This window comes from Triticum dicoccoides, chromosome 1A, assembly GCF_002162155.2.
Source record: "Triticum dicoccoides isolate Atlit2015 ecotype Zavitan chromosome 1A, WEW_v2.0, whole genome shotgun sequence".
NCBI lineage: Eukaryota > Viridiplantae > Streptophyta > Magnoliopsida > Poales > Poaceae > Triticum > Triticum dicoccoides.
The window spans coordinates 385,245,671-385,255,214 of record NC_041380.1 but is presented as its reverse complement, the minus strand read 5'-3'; positions in this window follow the sequence as shown (position 1 = coordinate 385,255,214).

The window sequence follows — 9,544 nt, the reverse complement described above, 5'->3', positions numbered from 1 at the left end:
CCAATTCGGACCAGCCCATGGGGCACGCACAGTTTCCCCTTGTGGCCCTTCTCCCTTTTCCACTAAAGCCCAATAAGGCCCAATACTTCCCCCAGTGAATTCCCGTAACTCCCCGGTTCTCCAAAAAATATCCGAATCACTCAGAACCTTTCCGATGTCCGAATGTAGCCTTCCAATATATGAATCTTTACCTCTCGACCATTTCGAGACTCCTCGTCATGTCCGTGATCTCATCAAGGACTCCGAACAAACTTCGGTCATCAAATCACATAACTCATAATACAAATCGTCATCGAACGTTAAGCGTGCGGACCCTACGGGTTCGAGAACTATGTAGACATGACCGAGACACATCTCCGGTCAATAACCAATAGCGGAACCTGGATGCTCATATTGGCTCCTACATATTATATGAAGATCTTTATCGGTCAAACCGCATAACAACATACGTTGTTCCCTTTGTCATCGATATGTTACTTGCCCGAGATTCGATCGTCGGTATCATCATAACTAGTTCAATCTCGTCACCGTCAAGTCTCTTTACTCGTTCTGTAATGCATCATCCCGCAACTAACTCATTAGTCACATTGCTTGCAAGGCTTATAGTGATGAGCATTACCGAGAGGGCCCAGAGATACATCTCCGATACACGGAGTGACAAATCCTAATCTCGATCTATGCCAACTCAACAAACACCATCAGAGACACCTATAGAGCATCTTTATAATCACCCAGTTACGTTGTGACATTTGATAGCACACAAGGTGTTCCTCCGGTATTCGGGAGTTGCATAATCTCATAGTCAGAGGAACATGTATAAGTCATGATGAAAGCAATAGCATAAAACTAAACGATCATTTATTCTAAGCTAACGGATGGGTCATGTCCATCACCTAATTCTCTAATGATGTGCTCCCGTTCATCAAATGACAACACATGTCTACGATTAGGAAACTTAACCATCTATGATTAACGAGCTAGTCAAGTAGAGGCATACTAGGGACACTCTATTTGTCTATGTATTTACACATGTACTAAGTTTCCGGTTAATACAATTCTAGCATGAATAATAAAAATTTATCATGATATAAGGAAATATAAATAATAACTTTATTATTGCCTCCAGGGCATATTTCCTTCAGTATCCCACTTGCACTAGAGTCAATAATCTAGTTCACATCATCATGTGATTTAACACCAGTAGTTCACATCGTCATGTGATTTAACACTCTATAGTTCACATCACTATGTGACCAATACCCAAAGGGTTTATTAGAGTCAATAATCTAGTTCACATCGCCATGTGATTAACACCCAAAGAGTACTAAGGTGTGATCATGTTTTGCTTGTGAGAGAAGTTTAGTCAACGGGTCTGCCACATTCAGATCCGTATGTATTTTGCAATTTTCTATGTCTACAATGCTCTGCACGGAGCTACTCTAGCTAATTGCCCCCACTTTCAATATGTATCTAGACCGAGACTTAGAGTCATCCAGATCGGTGTCAAAGCTTGCATCGACGTAACTCTTTACGACGAACTCTTTGTCACCTCCATAACCGAGAAACATTTCCTTATTCCACTAAGGATAATTTTGACCGTTGTCCAATGATCCATTCTTGGATCACTATTGTACCCTCTTACCAAACTCATGGTGAGGTACATAATAGGTCTGGTACACAACATAGCATACTTTATAGAACCTATGATTGAGGCATAGGGAATGACTTTTCATTTTCTTTCTATTTTCTGCCATGGTCAGGTTTTGAGTCTTTACTCAACTTCATACCTTGCAACACAGGAAAGAACTCCTTCTTTGTCTATTCCATTTTGAGCTACTTCACAAACTTGTCAAGGTATGTACTCATTGAAATTTTTTATCAAGCGTCTTGATCTATCTCTATAGATCTTGATGCTCAATATGTAAGCAACTTCGCCGAGGTCTTTCTTTGAAAAACTCCTTTGAAATACTACTTTATGCTTTCCAGAAAATTCTACATTATTTCCGATCAACAATATGTCATTCACATATACTTATCAGAAAGGCTGTAGTGCTCCCACTCACTTTCTTGTAAATACAGACTTCACCGCAAGTATGTATAGAACTATATGCTTTGACCAACTTATCAAAGCATAAATTCCAACTCCGAGATGCTTGCACCAGTCCATAGATATATTGCTGGAGCTTGCACATTTTGTTAGCACCTTTAGGATTGACAAAACCTTCTGGTTGCATCATATACAATTCTTCTTTAAGATGTCCATTAAGGAATGCAGTTTTGACATCCATTTGCCAAATTTCATAAAATGTGGCAATTTTTAACATGATTCGGACAGACTTTAAGCATCGATACGAGTGAGAAAATCTCATCGTAGTCAACATCTTGAACTTGTAAAAACCCTTTTCGACAAGTCGATCTTTGTAGATATTAACACTACTATCAGCGTCCGTCTTCCTCTTGAAGATCCATTTATTCTCAATGGCTCGCCGATCATCGGGCAAGTCAATCAAAGTCCATACTTTGTTCGCATACATGGATCATATCTTAGATTTCATGGCCTTAAGCCATTTCGCGAAATTTGGGCTCATCATCACTTCCTCATAGTTCGTAGGTTTGTCATGGTCTAGTAACATGGCTTCCAGAACAGGATTACGGTACCACTCTGGTGCGTAATGTACTCTGGTTGACCTATGAGGTTCGGTAGTAACTTGATCTGAAGTTTCATGATCATCATCATTAACTTCCTCACTAATTGGTGTAGGCATCACTGGAACTGATTTCTGTGATGAACCATTTTCCAATTCGGGAGAAGGTACAACTACCTCATTAAGTTCTACTTCCCTCCCACTCACTTTTTTCGAGAGAAACTCCTTCTGTAGAAAGGATCCATTCTTAGCAACAGATAACTTGCCTTCGAATCTGTGATAGAAGGTGTACCCAACAGTTTCCTTTGGGTATCCTATGAAGACGCATTTCTCCGATTTGGGTTCGAGCTTATCAGGTTGAAACTTTTTCACATAAGCATCGCAACCCCAAACTTCAAGAAACGATAGCTTAGGTTTCTTGCCAAACCATAATTCATATGGTGTCATCTCAACGGATTTAGATGGTGCCCTATTTAACGTGAATGCAGTTGTCTCTAATGCATAACCCCAAAACGACAGTAGTAATTCGGTAAGAGACATCATAGATCACACCATATCTAATAAATTACGGTTATGACATTCAGACACACCATTATGCTGTGGTGTTCCAGGTGGCATGAGTTTGTGAAACTATTCCACATTGTTTGAATTGAAGGCCAAACTCATAACTCAAATATTCGCCTCTGCGATCAGATCATAGAAACTTTATTTTCTTGTTACAATGATTCTCTATTTCACTCTGAAATTCTTTGAACTTTTCAAATGTTTCAGACTTGTGTTTCATCAAGTAGATATACCCATATCTGCTCAAATCATCTATGAAGGTCAGAAAATAATGATAACCTCCGTGAGCCTCAACACTCATTGGACCACACACATCGGTATGTATTATTTCCAATAAGTCAGTGGCTCACTCCATTGTTCCGGAGAATGGAGTTTTAGTCATCTTGCCCATGAGGCATGGTTCGCAAGCATCAAATGATTCACAATCAAGTGATTCGAAAAGTCCATCAGTATGGAGTTTCTTCATGTGCTTTACACCAATATGACCTAAACGGCAGTGCCACAAGTATGTTGCACTATCATTATCAACTTTGCATCTTTCGGCATCAATATTATGAATATGTGTATCACTACGATCAAGATTCAATAGACCATTTATATTAAGTGTATGGCCATAGAAGGTTTTATTCATGTAAACATAACAACAATTATTCTTTGACTTAAATGAATAACCATATTGCAATAAACATGATCCAATCATATTCATGCTCAATGCAAACACCAAATAACATTTATTTTAGGTTCAACACTAATCCCGAAGGTAAAAAGAGTGTGCAATGGTGATCTTATCAACCTTGGAATCATTTCCAACACACATCGTCACCTTGCCCTTAACTAGTCTCTATTCATTTTGCAACTCCTGTTTCGAGTTACTAATCTTAGCAACTGAACCGGTATCAAATACCCCGGGGTTACTATGAACACTAGTAAAGTACACATCAATAACATGCATATCAAATATACTTTTGTTCACTTTTCCATCCTTCTTATCCACCAAGTATTTGGGGTAATTCCGCTTCCAGTGACCATTCCCTTTGCAGTAGAAGCACTCAGTTTCAGGCTTAGGTCTAGATTTGGGCTTCTTCGTGGGAGTGGCAACTTGCTTGCCATTCTTCTTGAAGTTCCCTTTCTTTCCCTTGCCCTTTTACTTGAAACTAGTGGTCTTGTCAACCATCAATACTTGATGCGTTTTCTTGATTTCTTCCTCGCCAATTTCAGCATCGCGAAGAGCTTGGGAATCATTTACGTTATCCCTTGCATATTATAGTTCATCACGAAGTTGTAGTAACTTGGTGATAGTGACTAGAGAACTCTATCAATCACTATCTTATCTGGAAGATTAACTCCCACTTGATTCAAGTGATTGTAGTACTCAGACATTCTGAGCACATGCTCACTAGCTGAGCTATTCTCCTCCATCTTGTAGGAAAAGTACTTGTCAGAGGTCTCATACCTCTCGACTCGGGCATGAGTCTGAAATACTAATTTCAGCTCTTGGAACATCTTATATGCTCCGTGGCGTTCAAAATGTTTTTGAAGTCCCGGTTCTAAGCCGTAAAGCATGGCGCACTAAACTATCAAATAGTCATCGTACCGAGCTTGCCAAACGTTCATAACGTCTGCATCTGCTCCTGCAATAGGTCTGTCACCTAGCGGTGCATCAAGGACATAATTCTTCCATGCAGCAATGAGGATAATCCTCAGATCATGGATCCAGTCCGCATCATTGCTACTATTATCTTTCAACTTATTTTTTCTCTAGGAACATATCAAAAATAAACAGGGAGCTATAACATGAGCTATTGATCTACAACATAATGTGGAAACACTATCAGGACTAAGTTCATGATAAATTGAAGTTCAATTAATCATATTACTTAAGAACTCCCACTTAGATAGACATCCCTCTAGTCATCTAAATGATCACGTGATCCATATCAACTAAACCATGTCCGATCATCACGTGAGATGGAGTAGCTTTCAATGGTGAACATCACTATGTTGATCATATCTACTATATGATTCACGTTCGACCTTTCGGTCTCAGTGTCCCGAGGCCATATCTGCATATGCTAAGCTCGTCAAGTTTAACCCGAGTATTCTGCGTGTGTAAAACTGGCTTGCACCCATTGTATGTGAACGTAGAGCTTATCACACCCGATCATCACATGGTGTCTCGGCACGACGAACTGTCGCAACGGTGCATACTTAGGGAGAACACTTATACCTTGAAATTTAGTGAGAGGTCATCTTATAATGCTACCACTGTACTAAGCAAAATAAGATGCATAAAAGATAAACATCACATGCAATAAAAATATGTGACATGATATGGCCATCATCATCTTGTGCCTTTGATCTCCGTCTCCAAAGTACCGTCATGATCTCCATCGTCACTGGCATGACACCATGATCTCCATCATCTTGCTCTCTATCAATGTGTCGTCACATGGTCGTCTTGCCAACTATTGCTTTTGCAACTATAGCTATCGCATAGCGATAAAGTAAAGCAATTATATGGCGCTTGCATCTAATACAATAAAGAGACAACCATAAGGCTCCTGCCAGTTGCCGATAACTGTTAACAAAACATGATCATCTCATACAACAATTTATATCTCATCACGTCTTGACCATATCACATCACAACATGCCCTGCAAAAACAAGTTAGACGTCCTCTACTTTGTTGTTGCAAATTTTACGTGGCTGCTACGGGCTTCTAGCAAGAACCGTTCTTACCTACACATCAAAACCACAACGATTTTTTGTCAAGTGTGCTGTTTTAACCTTTAACAAGGACCGACGTAGTCACACTGGATTCAACTGAAGTTGGAGAAAAAGACACCTACTAGCCACTTGTGTGCGAAGCACGTCGGTAGAACCAGTCTCATGAACGCGGTCATGTAATGTCGGTCTGGGCCGCTTCATCCAACAATACCGTCGAATCAAAGCATGACATGCTGGTAAGCAGTATGACTATTATTGCCCACAACACTTTGTGTTCTACTCATGCATATAACATCTACGCATAGGCCTCGCTCGGATGCCACTGTTGGGGAACACAATATTTTAAAAAAATTCCTACGATCACGCAAGATCTATCTAGGAGATGCATAGCAATGAGAGGGGAGAGTGTGTCTACGTACCCTCGTAGACCGAAAGCGGAAGCGTTGAGTAACGCGGTTGATGTAGTCGAACGTTTTCGCGATCCAACCGATCAAGTACCGAGCGCACGACACCTACGCGATCTGCACACGTTCAGCCCGGTGATGTCCCTCGATCTCTAGATCCAGCTAACGTCGAGGAAGAGTTTCGTCAGTATGACGGTGTGTTGACGGTGATGATGAAGTTACCGATGTAGGGCTTCGCCTAAGCACTACGACAATATGACCGAGGTGGAAATCTATGGAGGGGGCACCGCACACGGCTAAAAAAATCAACTTGTGTGTCTATGGGGTGCCCCCTCCCCCGTATATAAACAAGGGGAGGAGGAGGAGGGCCGGCCTCAAGGGGCGCGCCCAAAGGGGGGATTCCTACTCCTAGTAGGAGTAGGTTTCCCCCTTTCCTAGTCCAAGTAGGAGAAGAAGGAAGGAGAGGGAAATGGAGAAGGAAAGAGGGGGGCGCCACCCCCTCCTAGTCCAATTCCGACCAGCCCATGGGGGGCGCGCTGTCTCCCCTTGTGGCCCTTCTCTCCTTTCCACTAAAGCCCAATAAGGCCCAATACTTCCCCCAGTGAATTCTCGTAACTCCCCGGTTCTTCGAAAAATACCCGAATCACTCGGAACCTTTCCGATGTCCGAATATAGCCTTCCAATATATGAATCTTTACCTCTCAACAATTTCGAGACTCCTCGTCAGGTCCGTGATCTCATCCGGGACTCCGAAGAAACTTCGGTCATCAAATCACATAACTCATAATACAAATCGTCATCGAACGTTAAGCGTGCGGACCCTATGGGTTCGAGAACTATGTAGACATGACCGAGACACATCTCCGGTCAATAACTAATAGCGGAACCTGGATGCTCATATTGGCTCCTACATATTCTACGAAGATCTTTATCGGTCAAACCGCATAACAACATACGTTGTTCCCTTTGTCATCGGTATGTTACTTGCCCGAGATTCGGTCGTCGGTATCATCATAGCTAGTTCAATCTCGTCACCGACAAGTCTCTTTACTCATTCCGTAATGCATCATCCCGCAACTAACTCATTAGTCACATTTCTTGCAAGGCTTATAGTGATGAGCATTACCGAGAGGGCCCAGAGATACGTCTCCGATACACGGAGTGACAAATCCTAATCTCGATCTATGACAATTCAACAAACACCATCGGAGACACATATAGAGCATCTTTATAATCCCCCAGTTACGTTGTGACGTTTGATAGCACAGAAGGTGTTCCTCCGGTATTCGGGAGTTGCATAATCTCATAGTCAGAGAACATGTATAAGTCATGATGAAAGCAATAGCAATAAAACTAAATGATCATTTATACTAAGCTAATGGATGGGTCATGTCCATCACATCTCTCTAATGATGTGATCCCGTTCATCAAATGAAAACACATGTCTATGGTTAGGAAAATTAATCATCTTTGATTAACGAGCTAGTCAAGTAGAGGCATACTAGGGACACTCCGTTTGTCTATGAATTCACAGATGTACTAAGTTTCCGGTTAATACAATTCTAGCATGAGTAATAAACATTTATCATGATATAAGGAAATATAAATAACAACTTTATTATTTCCTCTAGGGCATATTTCCTTCACCAAGGCACCCATGTTACATGGAGAAACTACTCTTCTGGGGTGGCCCAATGCTTGATCTCGTCCTTGATGGCGTTAAACGAGATAGGTGGCGGCTTGCTCTTATGTCAAAAAAATCAGGCATTTCTTTCATTCTAAATGATCCAATTAATGAGCATCGTGAGAGATGCCAAAGCCTTGTGGTCCAGGACATTCTTTCCAGAGAGGTTAACCCACCAATCTTTGATGGAGGACTGAAGGTTCCAAGTGGAAGTGTCAGTTTTTTTAAAGGTGTAGCCACTCATTGGGCAAGTTCCAAAGACGTATTGTGGAACGACACTTGAAGAGAAAGTGCATCCCGGATTCTTGCTCTCTCTTGCAATTAAGAAAATACAACAATTTGTCCAACCTCGTCGCTAAAAAATCGGTTGGCGATCCAAAGCCTACCTTGGATGGCCAACCAGGTGAAAATTTGACTCTCGGCGGTGCCCATGCCTTCCAAATTGCGTGGTCCATCAGAGAGCACATAGTTCCCATGAATTGCGTGGAATACACATTGGCCGTTGAGTAGTATCTATTTTTCTTGTTTAACATGGTTGGTAAACAAAAAAGGAGACCTTCTTATGAAAAAGCACAAACTCCACAACAACAATTGTTGGGGTTACATCAATCTTATTAATTTGGTAGGAACCTATACTGAATAATAAAGATGTTGAGAAGCAAAATCTCAAAACATATACAAGGCTAAACAGAATCCGGTTTACCTATTATGTTTCAAGCTCAAGTTTGCAAGCCCAATGGACAAGGACATGACATCGCCTAGAGCAGAGAGAGCGGAGAAGGGTGTGGACAAGGGCATGAAAATCGGCAACAGGTACTGGGCCTTGAGGATCGCCATTAGAACCAGTGTGACTGTGTAGTGGATGTTTAGTTGGGAACTTAGAGCATCTCTAGTCGATCCCCTAAGACGCTTTAGACGAGTAAACTTTTCATTTCAAGTGGCTAAACCGCACCTAGCTGATCACTTATCGGCATTAGAGGAGTAAATTTTTAAGTGCCGCCCCTCCCGACCCAAAAATATACTCGATCAGCGCCACTTCTCATGATAATTTTGGCCTCCCCCTGTGCCGCGTAGGGGAACGTGTTATGAAACAAACAAATTATGCTACACGATTGCACCTAGGAACACTATGAAGATGGTGGGTAACGATGTCTCACAGACGAGTAGAGTACCTAAATGAGTGTAGTTAGTCGGTGAAGCACGACAGTTTCTACAGCTGAGTTATACCTCCCAGCCGCGAGAATTTCTCAAAGACGATTCGCCGATCAAGAGTCGAAGTACATGACGCCTCTTATGTAGCCACGTGTTCCGAAGTAGTAATTAATCTGACAGCACCGCTATATTCGTGAAGAAGAGTTCTGAGAAAACTAGAGAGACATGCCTAGCAGCATTCCATCTAATCAGTAGTCTAATTCTATTAGACCGGAAGTAGAGCCTGTCTAACTAGAATTCTAACCCAATAGACCAATTAGACAGTGGTTGAGCATACCTATATGAGAGAGACCCCTTAGGATTTTGT